This window comes from Ornithodoros turicata, chromosome 5 (genome assembly GCF_037126465.1).
Source record: "Ornithodoros turicata isolate Travis chromosome 5, ASM3712646v1, whole genome shotgun sequence".
Lineage (NCBI taxonomy): Eukaryota > Metazoa > Arthropoda > Arachnida > Ixodida > Argasidae > Ornithodoros > Ornithodoros turicata.
The window spans coordinates 20,504,086-20,522,991 of NC_088205.1; the positions used below are offsets into that span (position 1 = coordinate 20,504,086).

The window sequence follows — 18,906 nt, forward strand, 5'->3', positions numbered from 1 at the left end:
TTCCCTCGCGGTGCTACTTGGCCCTACCCAGCACGCTGAAGTCACGTCTGCGCTGACACGATTCCTTCGGGAATCTAAACTCCTGGGCATTCTCTGATGCGCAACGATTAGTGAAGGAGCTGTTACTTCTGTATTTTTTGATAATTTTCTGTACCCCAGCTGTTTTCTTCTGTTTGCTTGAAAGCATTAGGGAATAGCAAGCCCACACCGTGGCTAACCTTTCCCTTTCCTTCTTACTTTGCATTAAACATATTCCCCCCCATTTAGTGACTCTACTCTTCTCCGTCAAGTGAGTGCAAGAAAGTGTTGTCATTGTAACCTTGCTGCTATTATCAGCAGAATCACCTAAGAGGACAAGTGACCGGGCAGGTCCATGTCTTCGCGCGCTTCTTGACGGAGACCTGAGCGCGATCGACAAATTGCGCGCCTCGAAACAACGGTTTTCGCAAGCTATATTTCAGCAAATGTTTTTAGCTGTGACCATTGTAGTACCGAATGTATTTTGTAACGGAATGGGGGAAATCCGACATATGTTTTCTGAATTTCAAAATAAATCCGGAAAGAGGCTTATGTGTTTGTGTCGTCCACGTTTGTAGCCGGCCTCGATTAATTCTCGATGTTTCTGACGAAAAAGCGACAGAGTTTTCTACGCGCTGACTGGGCAAATTTCGCGGTTCAACTGAGAAAATTCAGTTTAAAATTGATAGAAGTGCTCGGGAGCCATGGCAAATCGTCATCCGAGATGAGTGTATACAATTAACCATAATTTCCAGGACCTTTTCAGCGTAATTTTTTAACGCGTAAAGTGAAACACCCTGAATGTATCTGTTCCGTATCTTGCTTTAACTGTTGAGTGTTAGTTCGGGATATTTCAACCCACCAAACCACATTGAGCTCTGTCTGCTCTTTTCGACCTCTTATAATAACGCATGAGCAAATTACAGCGAGAGACAACGGCAAGTGAAGGACTCCACTTTGAAATGAACGGAGGAAGAACACAAGGAATTTGGAACGGATGGCCATTCGGTCAATTGGACAGCGATTTTGAAGTCAAATTACTGAGGCTCGCAGATTGGGAAGATATGTACACTGGAGTGGCATGAATCTCTTTGTCGTTTTTGTTGTTGTTGTTGTTTGGCTAATCTAATGTAACTTGCTTCGATAGAGATGGCTTCTACGTGGGGATTGCGAGTAAACTTTACTGCACCCTTTAAATTGGGGAAATATAAGCTCTGGGATGACACTCACATTTTTGCCCTTGCGTACACTCTTAAAAATGAACTTCACCGCATAGCACGCTCCTAGCCAACTATCATCCCGAATGACAACGTTCTCCCCATTGATTTGATAAAAACGGGGGCGTACGCCATTTTGTGGCAATTATGAACGGCATAGTGGCACAAGGGAGGGGGGGGGGTAATAGCAGTATAGGCTCACCGTTGTTGGCCACACAGAAGTGGGCGATGTGGCATAATGCCACAAAAATGGCGTACGCCCCCGTTTTCACCAAATCAGGGGAAGGGACGATGTCACACGAGATTATGGTTGGCTACACTCTTAGAAATGGAGGGGTGGGGTGGGGTGGGGTGGGGTGGGGTGGGGGTGGGGGTAATGGCAGGATAGGCTCGCCGTTGTTCGCCACACAGAAGTGGGCGTCGTCACGACTATAGAAAAAAAGAAAAAGAACGCAAAGCAAAACAAAACACAAAGGAAGGACGGACGGATGGAGGATAGAAGAGGTTGAAGGATGGGGATGCGGGGAGGTGCACGAGTGCATCGGGGAGAGTATAGAGTATTAGATGGGTCGATGAGCAAGGCCTGTCTTCAGCAGGAATGAATTTCACCGCATAGCATGCTCCGAGCCAACTATAATCTCGAATGATATCGTTATCTTCCATGATTTGCGGGAAACGGGAGGCGTATGCCTTTTTTGTGACAATTATGAACAGCATAAGTGTCACAAAATGGCTCCGCCCCATTTTTCCAACAAATCAGGGACGATAACGTTGTCATCCGGTACGCACTTCGTCTGATAGGCAGGGATGGGCAGTATTTAAATACACTGTATATAAAATAGTATTCAAAATATAAATACATGTATTTAAAATACGTATTTAAATACAGGCAAGAAAAATGTATTGATATTTATATTTAAATACCATTTTAGGCGTATTTATATTTTTCGCTTAAATACACATATCTCATCCTTCCGTATTTGTGGGCTTCTCTGGAGTTCCACATTGTTAGCCTCCAGCAATGAAGGGTATCTTGGTTAGAGGCTACAGGTCACTCATCCCGTGTGTTCGGGGATTTCCGTCCTTCTACAAAATAGCAGAATGTGCGAATGAGGGCATCGCCACCCCAGTTGCTTCAGTCTTGGAAGCGGGGAGAGAAAGGAGAACACCAATTTGGGAAAGATGTGATTCGTAACCCTCTTGCGTCACTTGGTAAAGCCTGGTGTCTAAACCGTTAGCGGTAATTCTACTCAGCCATTTACTTGGAACTCAGGACAATGGCTGCAGCGCACCAGACAGTTTTTGACAGGCAGTTTTTCACTGTCGTTGCTGAAGATGGAAAGCCGAAGGAGGCAGGCAAGCTGGTGTATACGATTGAACGGAAACATCTGCTTGAGCCCTTGGAGCAGTCGGGGGGGGGGGGGGGGGGACTGGACAGGACAGACTGGGGACACGAACCGACGACGACTCAAAACCAGCAAATGAACAAATTAACACTTCATTCAACATAGAGAAAGTGGAAGAAGCGATAACGAGTTCATTAGCTGGTTTTGAGTCGTCGTCGGTTCTTGTCCCATTACCGTCTTGTCTAGTACCCCCCTCGCTGCTCCTGAGACTCAAGGAGACGTTTCCGTTCAATTTAAAGTCGTTCGCGCGCAAGATGCTGAAATCATCACACTGCATAACGGAAAAATAAATAAATATGTGGGCATTGTGTGCAGCAGAGATGCTTCCACAGGCGGCTTCATTTATTATATAAGTTAAAAGAATAATGTGCCTGAACGGCTCAAAGTATTTACAGCAGTAGTTACAGTATTTAAATACTGTCTTAATGTATTTATATTTTGTATTTAATTAATTTCACCGTAAAGTATTTATAGGCAGTATTTAAATACATGAAAACATGCAGTATTTTGTGTTTATATTTAAATACCCGAAAAGTGTATTTATGCCCATGCCTGCTGATAGGTACGTACTTCACCACATATAGCACGCTGCCAGCCAACCATCATCCCCAATGACGACGTTCTAGCTCCTGATTTGTTGATAACGGGAGGCGGAGCCTATTATGTAGCCATTATATGTACGGCATTATGGCTACAAGATAGGCTCCGTCTCCCGTTTTCAACAAATCAGGGACGATAGCGTTGTCATTCGGTATGATGTGGTTGGCTAGGGGCGTGTTATGTGGTGAAGTTTATTTTTAAGACAACGTCATGCTACCTCGACCCTCCCCCCCCCCCTTACTTTTAAGAGTGCAGAGCAGAACTTTATGTGTACCTCGGCGTTGGCGTCTGATTGGGTGCTACAATTCTTCAGGTGACGTAACAATGGATAGAGGTATCTGGATGGCGCAACGTCTACTCGCCCGTATCCGAAAAAAAAGTGCGTTTTTGTATTAACGCTGCTCACGTTATGAAGGAGAAGTCATGAACAATAAATTGTAAATATAATTACGAAGCGTAGGCGAACAATATTACACCTATTACACCCGTAACTAAATACCTGCAGATAGGAGTTCTTACCTCATTTAAAAGCAGCTACGCTTTATACTAAAGTGAAAATATTTCTTGGAGCCCAAAGCGCGGCTCGAAGAGTCAGCTGCCAGCCAACACTATCATACACTTTTTTACTTTTTATTTGTTTAAGTTAATATACTAGAATGCATTTCCTTCAATGTGCCTTCAGTGTTTTACATACGAAATTATCTTGCCAGCTCTTAACCGAACTTGCACTTACACTTCGGCGTTATCATCAATGGCGCGGATAATTAAAGATATCAGAGTTTTATTCAATTGCGAGTTACCCGTACACTCTCAAAAATGAACTTCACCGCATAGCACGCTCCTAGCCAACCATCATATCGAATGATATCGTTTTATGCCCTGATATGTTGAAAACGGCAGGCGTACGCCTTTTTTGTGACAATTACTACGGGGAAACATTACCACATGTCATCATCACCTCTTCATTTATTGTTGTTGTTGTTGTTGTGACAATTATGAACAGCATAAGTGTCCCAAAAAAGGCGTACGCCTCCCGTTTTCAACAAATCAGTGCAGATAACGATATCATTTTAGACGATTTTTTTTGTTGATTGCATGTTAGCGCCGCGAAGCAACTGTGGCTATGAGCGGCGTACAGATGTGGATGGTGCGCTAGGAGCGTGGTATGCGGTGAAGTTCATTTTTTATACTGTAGACGCCACACGCAAAATTCTTTTGTTTCGCAAGGACGAAAAACGTCCAGTTACGGACTACATGAGGGCGTACACCGAGATAAAACCGCATGAGGGCTGCTATGGCATGATCTAGTCACCAGCTCTTGTCCAGTGTTGGTGACTTCGAAACCCTTAAAATAGAGCTACAGGGTGTCCCAGAAAACGTGTCATCAATATGAAGAGCGATAATTCATGATAATTGACAGTGATATTCACGAGCTATCCAATCGGAAAAAACAGCCGAATATCATGCTTTTCGGAGCACCAGACCATAACGCGCGATGACTGTTTGAGTACAATCGCTCTCAGTCCGACGAAAGGAGGTTCCGAAGCCAGCCCACAGAGTCATAGGCGCCGACTGCAGGGGGGCACGGGGGCCCTTGCCCCCCCCCCCCAGAATATGAACTAGGGGGGGGGAGCCGCCTTCCCCGGGAAGTCCCGCTAAGAGGCTGACACCAACCGTTTGGGGCTCGGCGCGCCCGGGTCAAAAGAGCGAAGAGGCACAAACCCAAAAATGCATCTTGCAATTTGTAAAATATGTATCCGCCCACCATACTCATTATCACAGTAGAAGGTGAGGCGAAGAAACACAGAGGATGACACAACACATAGCCTGAATTTTACCCAAAGCAATCAGATCAATGAAACGAAGCAGTCGAAAAGGTACCAGCAGCTGCCAGTGAGGTGTAACGGTATAGGATCTTTGGAACGCATATACGTTGGGAGCGGGTTCAACTCCCGCTGCTCCATTTCATTGACCATATTCATTATATTGCGCGCATTTCGGGTCAAACACCGAGGATTCAATACATTTTGTTCCTTTTGCACTCAGTTTTCAAAGGCGTAATGCCTTCATGATGAAGGAACGAATAACCGAGAGACATGGGACACGAAGACAAGCACAAGATTATTCGTTTATTCTCGGTTATTTACACTCGGTTATTCGTTCCTTCATCATCACGCACCAGTTAGTCTGCGCCCTATCTCTTTTATCGGTAATGCCTTCAGTTGTGCACATGTTCACTGTTTACGTTCTCTGTTTTTTCTTTTGTTTGTTTTTTCTGTTCTTCCTTCCTCTTATTTCTATACCAGTTCTGCATACATCATAGGATCCCACCAGAGTGTGTGATTCTTCAGCTTTAGTTTTGCGTTCTTCATTTTTCTTTTCCTTTACTTTCCTTCTTTCGTTTCCTTATTTTCTTTGCCTCTTTTGACTTCCCATCCTCCCCGCCAGGATACTTACTTCGCGGTGCGCCCTTGCCCCCTCCGGGAAAATGAAAACTCTCCGCCTCTGCACAGAGTGGTGATGGTAGAAAAAGTAATAGTTCCTAAAATATGGAGAGGGAAAGCATTATCCCAGCGAAAGTCGGACGTGATAAGCCGTGCCTGTGTTATCTCTGTCTGCGATGCCGGGGTGGACCGGGTTTCCAACCTCCTTTCGTCGGACTGACAAAGATTGCGCTGAAAAATTAATCGTGCGCTATTCCGTGCGACCTCTGTAGAGCATGATGTTCGGCTATTTTTTCCGATGGGATAGCTCCTGAATATCCCTCTCAATTATAATTGATTTGAGTAAATTAGACACGCTCTTCACATTGGTGGGGTAAAAAAGTGACCTTTACTAGCAAATTTCCGACTTAAGCTCGCAAAAATTTACATAATTAAACTTACGTTGCACGACATTGACATCAGAAGGCGGCAAAAACCCAGTAAGAACAAATGTCATTGACCGCATGACTCAAGGTGGTGTAGTTTTTGTATTATAATTCAATTACACGTTTTCTGGGACACCCTGTACAGGGTGTTTCAAAAAACGTGTCATTCGGACTTTATAAAAAAAAACGGGGCGACGGAAAAAATACGGGGTAAACGGCACTTGTGTGGCAACTGAATTTGCCATCTTGCAAAAATATTTTCATTTGGTTTTAATTAAAATAAATTGAATTTCTTTAATTGAACTCCAAAATTTCCCAAGTCAACCTAACTTTTTTTTACAGAATTTGAGAGCCCGTAGTAAACTTAGTCAGATCCACCAAGAAATCCGCTCGATATTGCAAATGGAACTGCCCAAAAAAAAAATTCCGAAATTGACGCTTCAAAGTTTCGGGTATTCAACGGCGCACCAAATCAGTCGCAAAGACGCGCAGAGAGCAGCACATACTCCGGCCCCCTTAAAGAGAGAAGGTCGAAAAAAAAGAGGGCGGGAAAAAGAGGCGGAATCATTTTTGTTTGCCGTTTATCAACGTATTGTGCTATGTCAACCGCCTTGTTATCGGCACGTCTTGTGCTGCACGCCGGTTCGGCGATAAATTCTACTAGCTTCGTGGGGGCAGGAGCATGTCAGGCTCTCCGCGCGTCTTTGCGACTGATTTTGTGCGCCATTGAATACCCGAAACTCTGAAGCCTGAATTTCGGGAATTTTTTGGGCCAGTTCTATTTGCAATATCGAGCGAATTTCTTGGTGGATCTGACTAAGTTCGCTACGGGCTCTCTAATTCAGTAAAAAAAAAATGTTAGGTTGACTTAGGAAATTTTAGAGTTCAATTAAAGAAATCCAATCATTTCTTGTAATTAAAATCAAATGAAAATATTTTTGAAAGATGGCAAATTCAGTTGCCACACAAACGCCGTTTAACCCGTATTTCTTCGTCGCCCCGTTTTTTTATAAAGTCCGAATGATACGTTTTTTGAAACACCCTGTATATGTGCTGCAGGAATTCAACGATTGCACAGAATTATACTGTTATCACTCCTGATTTGTGGTAGACGTACGCCTTTTTGTGACAGTTATCAGAACTGCACTGGTATCACAAAAAGACATCCTGACTTGTGCCAGTCGTGCCTGTGCTGCACTAACTGTTCTTTCTTTTTTTCCTTAGTTGTTCTTTTCTTTTTTCTTTTTGTGTATTTTGAGTTTCTTTCTTTTTTTTTTGAATAACAAGCCGGCATTAGCCTGGCTGACATTACTATTTTTTACTTTCTTTTCATCCTATATTAAACATATCCCCCCTCCCGTTTTGAACAAATCATCATTCATTGCAACAAATCATCAACAAATAAGGAGAGATCATCCAGGATGATGGTTGGCTAGGATTGTGCTATGCGGTCAAGTTCTGTTTTGAGAGTGCGTGCCCCGCAGTAACAAGAACCGGAAGAGAGTGACGTCACCACAGCCAAAGCTGTAAAATTCAATCGTAAATAATCGGATGCGAATTTAGTTGGCACATTTCGCGCGCTGTCTGCAACATCGCCAGAGAGCGCGTGGCTGTGTTTCCCTCTGAGGCAGCTTCATGAATACAACGTTTCGTTTCGACGTATTGTTTCGACATAGTCACAACACGGGGATGATTCGTTCGGCAACAATTCGAGTAGGAAATGTTCTAGCCTGGAGAAGGAACTTTGTTGCATCTTTTTACCATTCGGGGGAAGAGGTGGAAGGGGGGACGTAGGGGCTGCAGGAGTGTACCGCTTAAGTCGGGACAAGGGGAGCGCGTTGGATGAGAGAGCTGATCATTATGGATGAACGCAGAGACACAGAAAAGGACGAGGTACACACACGAGTGTAAGTAAGTAAGTGTAATCTAACGCTTGTGCCTGTGCGCTCATCCATAGTAAATCGGGGACGTCTGGTCAGTTTACTCTAGACTGGAAGCAAATTCCTACATTTTTTTTAATCCTTTGTTGTTGTTGTTGTTTTTTGTTGTTTGTTTTTGTGTTGTTGTTTTTTTTTTTTTTTCAATAGAATTCTGGAGACAGGTAAATGTACGTGGGTGTCATTCTTCAATCTATACGCAGCTATCCTCGCACACGGAAACTTGGCTTGAAGCGGACTTGAGAGATATGTCGTTCGCTTTCTCTCTTTCTTCTTCATTCCGTGTTGGCGCCGCGAAGCAACTGTGGCTATATGAGCGGCGTACAGACGTGAACAGAAGGAGTGGGAGGTTAGTTTGCGTCCTGGGCCCACTGCGGAGGAAACTGTGCCGACATTTGGTCTGCCGGAAAACACAGGGAAAAGCTCAAATAGCACAGGACTCGAACCCACTACCTTGGGGTTACTACCAACGAGAGGATGAGTTTATCCCCTCGATCTCTACACGTAAAAAAAGTATATGACTGGTTTTCACATACACTGATTAAAAAAAAGGCTTCAATTATAGGTGAACTGAGAAGGTGCACAAAGAAACATCTTCGGAAGTTGCTTTTTTTTTCGTTCACAAACAACGCTTGGTACGTCACGGTTGCAGTCCCGCAGTCCCGACGCAAATTGCTGCCATGTGCGCTAAACATCCTCGTCTTCCTGTTTGCGTTCATTTGGATCTGCGTTAATTCTTTATCCACGGAGCGTCCACGGTGTCTTGTTGCATATTAAAAACCATAATGCAGCACAAATACGGCACTTACCATGGCACCTTGTTACGCATAACAGTCCATTGTCTTCTGCCTGGTAGTCCCACGAGACCCTCTCTGAACAACCGCTTTTGTAGCCAACACAATGGAAGCTTACCTTAAGGCACTTCGAGGCTTTTGTTGTTGCGTCCTACGTTTCAAAGCGCCCTTTCGGTTACTTGCAGGGCTCTTGAACGACTCCAAAATGCGACTATGGTCGTCTTCAACGGCATCTCGGGCGCTGAAAGAGAACGTTCATGTATTCCCGTTACACTCAACTATGAAAATAATTTGCCAGGAAATACAGCATTTCAAACACTCTGTTGCCTTCTGGTAATGAAATACAGGAAGAAAACGTCTTAGGTTTACTATGGGAAGAAATTGCATTATAATAACTCAAAATGTTTCCTTTTAGTTTTTCTAAAACAACATTATTTGACAGCGATTAAACTCTAGTTCTTTTCCTCCCTCTCGAAACCACCAATTTTTACTGCAGCATTTCTGCAACAATATTATAGCGTTATACGTGTTACGTACAATGTAATTCAAGCGCTCGAATGTTCAAAGCCGTCGTTTGAAACCCACTTCGTTTATTCATCCAACTGAACCTTCTGCACCGTGATGCCCTCTGTCGTCGTCTATCCCAACTTGGCTACGGCACTATGACACTGGCTACCTTACTGGGTCCCGTTCGTCAGTCGACCAAGTGGGCAGTCACCACTGCGCTTCTCTGCTTCCTCCACGCTTCGAACCTTGTCAACGCCTTGTGATTGTGTGACCGTGTGTGTGGCTTCTCAGTTTTAGTTTTCTGTTCTTCCTTTCCTTTTCTTTTCTTCTTTGTCTTCCCCTTTTCTTCTCTTCTTTGTCTTCCCTTTTCTTTTCTTCTCCCATTTTCCGTCCTTTTTTCTTTTTTTTAATAGCAAGCCGACCTCCGTTTCGCTGATCTTTCCTTTCTTCTTGCTTAATAAACATATTCCCCCGTCATCCAACTGAAATTCATTTGTCCCGCGATGTCGCAAAAAATAAGTCACATCTACCGCACTAAGTAACAGGAACAGACTCGCCTAATATTCTTTGAATGCTTTTCAGGAAACAATTTTAGAACGTGGATAGGACACCGACTTCCATATCACATTCGGAGCATGTCTTAGAAAGATCGCAAGAAAGATGCGTTTCTATTGCAAGCGGGATCCTTTGTGAAACTCCCATCTGCGGCGGAACACAAAGATTTAGTGCCACTCTGTAGGTATTGTAAACGGCGGATAGAGAGTCGTAACTAGGGTTGTCAATCCCGAGCGATTTTTGCTGTCCCGGGATTTCGGGATATTTTGCTGTCAATTCCGGGATCCCGGGACGGGATTTCGGGATTTGACGAGTTTAGATGGTGCTTCTAAGTATAGTCATGCGCGGGTCGGGATTATCTGACCCGCATCCGAGCCGTGAGCGCAGGTTCAAATCCGCACCCGATACGCAACCCGAGTCCCGTTACAAACTGAGACCCGCATCCGCCCGCAGCCCGCATATTTTTTCAAAAAGCTCACTCGCACCCGACCCGCTACCCGCAGCGCGATGAACGCGCAGTAAACTGAGAGTACTCCCTGGTCTATGCCTGATGACTACATGTGTCTGTGCGCATGATTTCTTGTACGACATCAGCGCTGGGGGCAAAAAGGTGCGTGTTGGTTTGTGACTCGAGGCATGATGATACGAAGCGTGACGTGGACAAAGAAGAACACACGGGCGCTGTTGCACCCAAACGGTGTGAGCGTTTGTTCCGCCCTTGTAAGCGACGTTTTACGTCATAATTCGAGCGATTGGAGCGCAGACGCGTAAAATATTGAGCAACTCCGTGTACTTTCTAATAGTGTTTTGGTAAAATGCATCGACCGCACCGGACCCGCTACCCCGCAGGTCCCGCGTGCCGTGCAGGACTCTACTTCCAAGTCCATTCACCTCAAGTGACCCTATCGCAGTACATGTGCGCTTTGTCAATTCTACCTTTCCCCGAAGGAAAGCACTCAAACATTCGCAGTGTAATTACATTGGTAAAATAGTGACGGCGAAATGGTCACATTTTATTAATTTATTTATTTTTGCTATGACAATGATATATGATAAGCAGTGACTCTGTGCCTGATGGTTTTTTGCCTCCAAGTTGATTTTGCAGCATTTTGAACGTTCTATAGTGACACTTTCCTTGAGCGGCTTGTTACAGTTCATGAAACATGGTTGTATCACTATGATCGTGACACAAAGCAACAGGACCATTTGCGTGAGATGTGGCGCCCTCTCGAATGTCGTCTGCTACTGGCTGAGAACAAATGCACGTGAGGAGGCGCCGCGGTTTCGTTTTCGTGTCTTTCATTCCAGCGTACTGCGTGCGTTCACTGTTTGAGTATCCATCTTAGGTTTCGAACCCTGTTCCTGCTCCTTCTCTCTGTACGAAGTTTGAGTGTCCGCCTGATGTATGCAACATGACCATGGAGCCCGCCGTGTCATTCCATGCCAGACCAATAAGCTGTGCACAACTGCTTTGAAGAAGATGAAGCTGAAGATTTTTGCACTTGTAATGCTGTTCGTTATCGTTACTGTGTCCTTTCCCTACATCTTTGGTGCCGAAACCCAGGAATCGTAGCCTCACTCATTTCCGGAAGGATTCCAGACACGGGGAAATGCGTTATAATGGTTCCGGCTGTTTTCAGCCAGAACGGGAGCCGGACTTGCGTTGTGCATTCTCGTGCAAATGGTGACCACTCGGCACTCGTGTTCTCTCAGGGAAAGGGGGGGGGGGGAGAGAGAGTTTCATTTACACAAAGAAAAGGGCGCTCTGCTTGAGACTCGATTCGAGGCACCACGATCAGCGGGAAAGGCGGTCGCCTTGGTTTTCTGGGGCGAAGAAGGTGTTTCGATGGCTGACTAGCTCCAGAACGGTAGAACGTGCCGGTTGAAGGTGCACAGAGGTGAATCTTCGCTGCAGCGTGTTCTGCAACGAATAAAATGCGAAGGTACGACGAGTGCAGGTGACCTACAGAGCGAGGCCCCTATTCCACACACCTTCAAAAAAATCCTCCACTCGGAATAATGGTAATGGTACGGTGATGTTACACGTAAGGTCTGTCTGCGCAGTGTTGCTCGTGCCGCAGGGTAGGACTGCGGATAATTTGGAGCACCTAGGCTTCTTTTGACGTGCGCCGGAAACCTCAGACACACGGTGCTGGATGCGATGTTTACCTCCCCCCCCCCCCCCCCATTGCTACCGCCCTCTGCCGGGATCGAACCCGCGATCTTTACCTCAGCAAGCTACCGACCGTTACCGACCGAGCTACCGAGGACGGAACTGTGAACACACTCGCGAAAACAGCATATTAGAGAATGCGGGAACGTCGTGACGTAACGTGGCCGCCGGGCACGTGACTCGTGAGCTCAGTAGAAAGACATAAAGGAAGGGACACGGAGACTTCCCTATACATATATGTGAGGATCGTGTTGGCCGTCCGCGGTTGTTTTCTCCGACTGTTTTTTTTTTTTTTTTGTAAATTTGATTGGGCAGTTATAATGCACCGTAGAACGAAAATAGTTTGCACGGGGGCCGCTGATGGACAGCTTGACCAATGAGACAGGCTTTGGAGCCACGCTAAATGTCACCTCATTGATCCTTTAAAGGAGGATTTGAAAGAACAACGGCGCGCGAAGCTAGGAAGAGGCGTTCTTCTTTTGCGGGACAATGCACCAGCTCACAAAAGCAGGCGAGACAATGCAGCTTCTGAAGGACTTGAATGCGATTGAATGCATTTGAATGCACTGGAACATCCGCCGTACTCTCCGGCTCTTGCCCGATCGGACTATTTTTTTGTTTCGAAACCTGGGGAAACAAAAAATACTGGGGAACTCCTACGTGGAAGGGACAGCCGAAGCATATTTCGGACAGCAGACGTCGGATTTCTTTTTCTATGATTATAAAGAAGCCTCAGGCACCAAGTGCCTTGATCGTAGAGACGAATAAGTGGGATTGTAATAAATGTTTATGGCTCTAGGCCGCGTTCTTTCTTGTCGGGCAGATAACATTTCAACACCCTCTCATAAGTATGTTTGTTCCAATAACATCAGAGGAAGTTAACCGACCGGAGTTAAAATATCCAGTTTGAAAGTGCTCAGGACGACGCGTATGAATAACGGAATAACGGGCACGCTCCTGCGCTGATATGTGAACAAGGCTGTTCCTATAAGCCGGAAATACTTTCTCAGAACGTAGAGATGGCAATGGCGATGGCTACTGCGTAGCAGAAGTAGAAGTGGTGGATGCGTAGACCACTACGTGGAGTCAAGATAGCTGGCCCATTGAATCCGTATCCGTCCACTTCTTCACTTTCCTTTCTGATTTCTGTTTAGAGTAGAAATATAAGCATACAAAGAACGCAGTCACAGGGAATGTACGGACAACCTACTTCCTGTATTGCGAAATCCTCGTTCTCAGATGAATGAGAAGAGCGTACTATTTTCTGACGCTGGACGTAGAAAGCTTCAGCTGTCCACAAACCAAAGAGGATGGATTTTGAAAGATTTATTTCGAATCATTGATTTTGCCAAGGTAATTTTTCCCAGCTTATTTTGAAAGTTGTATTTTTAAGAGTTGCATTTTCAACGTTTTATTTTAACACTTTTTATATCAGCATCACCACACTTCAAGTCCTGCTGCTCCTGTCAGTGTGGACTATCCTCTCCAAATCCTATCCTACCCGCATCCAAAGCGGAGCGTGGCTTGGAACTCCTTGCACCTGTAGTCGCCATTTTGTGACCTGACTGACACTATAGCAGATGATGCAACTAACCCGCCTTCCCATAATCATCTATTCTTCCCTCGATGCGCATCTTCTGTTTACATTCACTATCTTAATGTGCGTCAACCGTCTCGAGCCACCTTTGTCTAACGGACTGAATAGGATAGGCTCTCCCAGCAAATCGACCCGTTTTCGTACGCATGTAAACCCCAGTATGGGCATGCGATGCGTAACAGAGAATCAGCTGAACATGCGCATACGTTAAGGTTAGCCGATTTGATTCCAGTACATAGCATACGTGAATCGGGTCAGCTTTTCCTCCCCTACGGTTCAAGGTACATTACACCGGGATCGTGACAGATCCCTGTACGTTCACTTTCAGGGGCACCAGCCCGGTTTATCGCCATTTTATGTCAGTTTTCCATCACCGGGACAATAACCAAGCTATGCCCTCCCTTATTGGGGCTTCTAAAACGCATCGCTGCACAACACAAACTCAATTGTGAGTGTTTTATTGCATGTTCTAAAGCATGTCATACACAATTGCATCACTAGCCAATTTTTCTCCATTTACGTAACACAATTCAATTCTAAAGTGCATATACGGAGCGGGAAAGAATGTCTGTGATTTCTATTGTTTTATGTTGAGCGCAACAAGACAGCTGATTTGCTAACAAATTATTTAATAATGTTATCTGGCTCCAGGTACCTCCATCGTTGCCAATTTGTCATCGAAGTAACGAATCAATCACTTGAGCAGTCGTGGTGCTGGCGGAACTGCTTGCCGTAAGCCCGGTTCACACTATTGCATTCCAATGCGTGCGTGCATTTGCGTTGCAATGCGTTGGGCTGTTCACATAGTCGCGGGCACCGCAAGCAGCCGCAAGCCCTGACCAATGAAGTCTTCCGTCACATCGCGAGGAAGAAGAGGAAGCAGCAGCAAAAATGGCGGGCATCTTCGAGACAGTGTTCTTCCAATGCAATGTTGAAGAAATTTTCTGAAAAAGTTGCCGTATCAAGTGAACTACGCACCTCTCATTCCCCACTGTCCACGGCAGCCATGTTGAGAACAGAGAAGGGCAGCAAACATTCTTCTTCTTCTTCTTCTACCTGGAGAACGGCCTACGATTGGATCTCCTTGGGTTCTGTTCACGTGGTTCTGTTCCGCGAGGCGACACACGACGAGCCGATCCTGCCATTACTCCCTGCGACGCACAAGTTGGTTAAGCCTGGCCCGCACTATGGTACCCGCACTATACGTTTCAACGCGTCCTTCAGCTTTGCGACCGTCTGCGAACCGACGCAAGCCCCTTCGAAAGGGACGGACGAATAAGTTCGCAGAGTTAAATTTTTAGACGGAGCGACGCAGGAAACGCCGGTCGTTGCCCCGGTAACCGTGTCGACGCACGCCCTTATCTTGGATTGGATTGGATTGGAAAAAGAAAACTTCTTTTACTTCACTTCGTGTATTCTACTGTAAGCCGTTTCTCCTAAATCTGCGTTGCAAAAGTGCGGACGTGACCTTGAAACCCATGTGTCCGTCACACAGAGACGCTGACGGACGGACGTACTGAAACGCAACAGTGCGAACCAGGCTTTACAACGGCAACCCGCACGAATTCGCGCGCATTGGAACGCAATAGGGTGAACCGGGCTGTAGCCGGCCACGCTCAGGCAGTCAACGTCACGACTATAGTGCGGGGATCGTGCGCCCTGGGTCGACTACTAGCAACATTCAGCCACGAACATCCTACATAATTACACGTAGATGCATCACAGAAAGCATTTGGAGCTGTTTTACTTCAGAGAAAGGATAGCAACACGAGGATAGTCGAATATAGATGCACCAAAGAAAGCATTTGGAGCTGTTTTACTTCAGGGAAAGGGTAGCGACGTAGGGTTCGGATCCCGAAGTTCCGGGATTTCGGGACAATGAATTTCGACTTTCTGGACCACGAATATGCTGTCGTACGAGTGAAAAGGAAAGAACGATGTCTTACCGACTTTTGGTTTCCAGCTGCCCTCCCCTAAAAATATTACTGTAAAAGTGTTTTTGTTTTCCTCTTTTTTTTTTTTTTTTCGCGCGGAACGATTTTTCGCGTTTTCCGCGAGCGCCAAACATTCGCGAATTTAAGTACTCGTGAAGTAGATACACTGACGTCACCGAGAAACATGAACTTGCATTTTTCGAGAATTTAAGTTCCCGCGTCAACAATGGCCTCCACCAAAACGCAAAAATATGTTCCACGCGAAATCAACGACTTTTACAGTATTTGTAATTCGAAACCGAACCAACCTCATCGTCCACGACATATGAGAAATACGTTACCTACTGACTTATGTGAACAACGCAAGCTATAGCCAAGAACAGCCCTCAACTTGCATTAGAACTCCTACGAAATCGTGAGCCTTCCGATTCATGCCACACAAGATACTGCAGAATCTCTCTCTCTCTCTCTCTCTCCGCAGAATTTCTTTTGTTTGTTCTCTTAAACTTCGCGAACACGTATGTTCGAAAGTGAGAAGAAAAACTGACAGAGCCTTTTGAGAAAACTATAGATTGGAATGTTCCAGACCAGAACACAACAATTACTGTGGATGAGTAAAAAGGGAGAAGAGCGAAACGCACCACTCCTCAGAATACTCCAGCGGAATATGCGAAAAAAGTTATTGCTTTTAGCAGCCGCTTTAGTATATGTAAGTGCTGAACGTCATGTCTTCTCGTGCACTGCTAACCGCGGGAAATATGCTGCAGCGCAGCCACGAGATATTCCGTAGCGGACGAGAACAGACGCAGTCCAACGCGAAGTCGACATTTCTTCACTGTGCGAAAGCTCAAAATAATACGCGGCGAAATTTGTGCCCGGTGAGCAGTGTTCGTGTTTGTGTGTGCGCGCGCGTTTTCTTCCACTAGAATATTCCGCGGGAATGACAGGAAACGCGTACTGTATCGCATCGATGTGCGGCTGGATACATTTCTATACGGCATCCTGAGCATAGCTGAAAAGACAAAAAATATCCCGATCTTGTCCCGGGATTCACATTTAGAAATCTCGAAATCCCAGGACTGTAAAATAGGCCCGGGATTCCGAACCCTATCTAAGCGACGCAAGGATAGTCGAGTACGCGAGCAAAAAGGTCCCTGTCTTGGACGAAAGCAAGCACTTCATGGAGCTGGAGGCAATCTGAGGAATAGTCCGAATAGGCGGGAGGATTAGTTGTGAGGTAGTAGTAGTAGTAGTAGTTGTGAGTAGTGCGGTGGATGATGCTGTAAATGACCATCAAGTAGTTGGCCGCACAACAGTCAATGATGTTATGAAAACCCTGTGAACGATAATCGCGTAGACTGCTTCTTTTTTTCATTCATTCATTTGTTTCAATCGTTCATTTGCTTCCTTCGGAAATGACAGGTTTCAGAACTTAGGTGCTATTACCAATGGATGCCCAAATAGAAGGAACTCGGGCCAACGGTGATCTAACGGTTTTCTCAACATACACAGTCATGTTCTCCATGCTATTTCATATGGCCATCCCAAGCTTCCATAACTCAACAGCTGGAGTAGCGCAGGCAGGCGTCCTTGCTTTGTTACTCCGAGGTGTGTACATCAGTCGTTGTGCAGACGACATATGCATATGGTCCTCAGGGATCAGTGGAATGCTGCGAAACAGCGTCGCTTTCAGAGTACCCAGGAGTCTGTTGGATCCTTCCCGGAGAAGCATGGACGTGTCTTCCGGAAAACATGTGATGCTGCCGCTGTGGAATCGAACGAAATTCCAACTACCGCACCGATGCTTCCTCGGGGTTACCCTGAATCGAAGCTTGTCGTGGGGGTGCGCTAGCAAGAGGAGAAGGTCGACTCAGCGTACTGCGATATTTATGTGGCTCTCGGTGAAGTATCTATCAACGAAAGCAATGCTCAGTGTGCACCGCTTACTAATAATCCAGGTGCTATAGCGTACCAGATACCAGTGCTTCACAGTCTCACATTCACAACAGAACAAGTCCTGGAGACCATACTGACAAAAAAAAAAAGTTAGCATCTGTCCTAGCGTTCCTCGAGTCAAATGTAATGGCAGAGGCTAAGAGAACCACGTGTACCAGTTCTTAGGATGCAAGAATTGTTAAGTCCCTGTGGGCGACTGGCAACTCGTCACCGTCGCCATCCCCCACTTAGAGTCCGACGCTGCAGGGACTTCATGCGATCCAAGCACTGCGATCCAAGTGTTGCCTTATTCCCATACGCAGCACGCATACCCAGCTGTTCCAAGTGGGCCCTGCAGCCTCCTCAAGTCCCAGGACGACGGGGAAGGAAGGATAGCCGTCCAAATGCTCAGTCTAGATTTATCAGAGAGGTAACTGAGCAGGGTAGTACTCTCCACCGATTCATCAACAACAACATCTGGCACGCCAAGTGCGTTCGTGATTCCCGAGATGGATATCGAAAGATCGGCACATCTGTCACAAATCATCTCGACTTCAGCAGCTCAGCTTCGCGGGATAATCATCGACCTACGAGCTCACAATAGTCTGTCTACAGTGACTCAAGATGTGGCACTGGACTCTATTTTTATAACGGGGTCCCTGGCATTGTCGGTGTAAGATGTGCCGCATACGTGATGCTGCAATCTCAAACGGACATATCAGGTATTGATGAGTCCCTTGTCGCTGCAGCATTGCTGGAAACGAGGCTGCGGATGGTGTTGTACGCCGGGCACCCCAACATAGGCAGTCCAACTAAGTTCCATTTACTTCCGGAAAAGCGACGGAAAGAGGACGATTATCGAACTCCGTCAAAAGAACGTGCCACGCTGCTCTGCTAACAGGGTCTGCTTGGTTTCGCTGCTGTAAAGGGTTCACCTGAGTTACGGTTCCGAGTACCTTCGTGCTTCCGCCGACATACTGCGTTTCTCCTGCATTTCTTTCTCCGTTTCTTTCTGCGTTTCTTCTGCATGGGCTCCGACTGAATGTACCGTACAGCGGTCGATCGCTGTACAAACTGGCCGAGTCTCTATGGTAGTGACAAAAGACGATGACCGCCGGTACTTGGACTGTGACTGGGAGCCGTCGAGACTGGGAGGTACGCGGTTTCGAATCCCTGTGCCGGCTGTGCTGTCTGGGGTTTCTCCTGGGTTTTTCTCAGACGCATTCAGACATATGTCGGCCCTGGACGTACATTCCCCCAGAGCGTCAGTCGTGACGTTGCCCACCTCTGTGAGGCCGACAACGGCGAGCCTTTTGACAACCACCACCACCACCACCCAATGACCGCCGGACCATGACAAAGAC

General features: G+C 46.1%; 1 protein-coding gene and 1 long non-coding RNA gene across 2 annotated transcripts in view; one reads left to right on the plus strand and one right to left on the minus strand.

Annotated features, from left to right (window-relative positions):
• Window positions 1-18,906, plus strand: part of LOC135395367 (helicostatins-like) — a 129,424-nt gene that overhangs the window by 82,896 nt on the left and 27,622 nt on the right. The gene's annotated exons all lie outside the window — the stretch shown is intronic.
• The window catches only part of LOC135395368 (uncharacterized), a 113,806-nt gene that overhangs the window by 81,390 nt on the left and 13,510 nt on the right, over window positions 1-18,906 (minus strand). The window contains exon 2 of the long non-coding RNA XR_010423042.1: window positions 8,960-9,082. This is a non-coding gene — a long non-coding RNA (uncharacterized LOC135395368). The remainder of the gene's footprint in view (window positions 1-8,959; window positions 9,083-18,906) is intronic.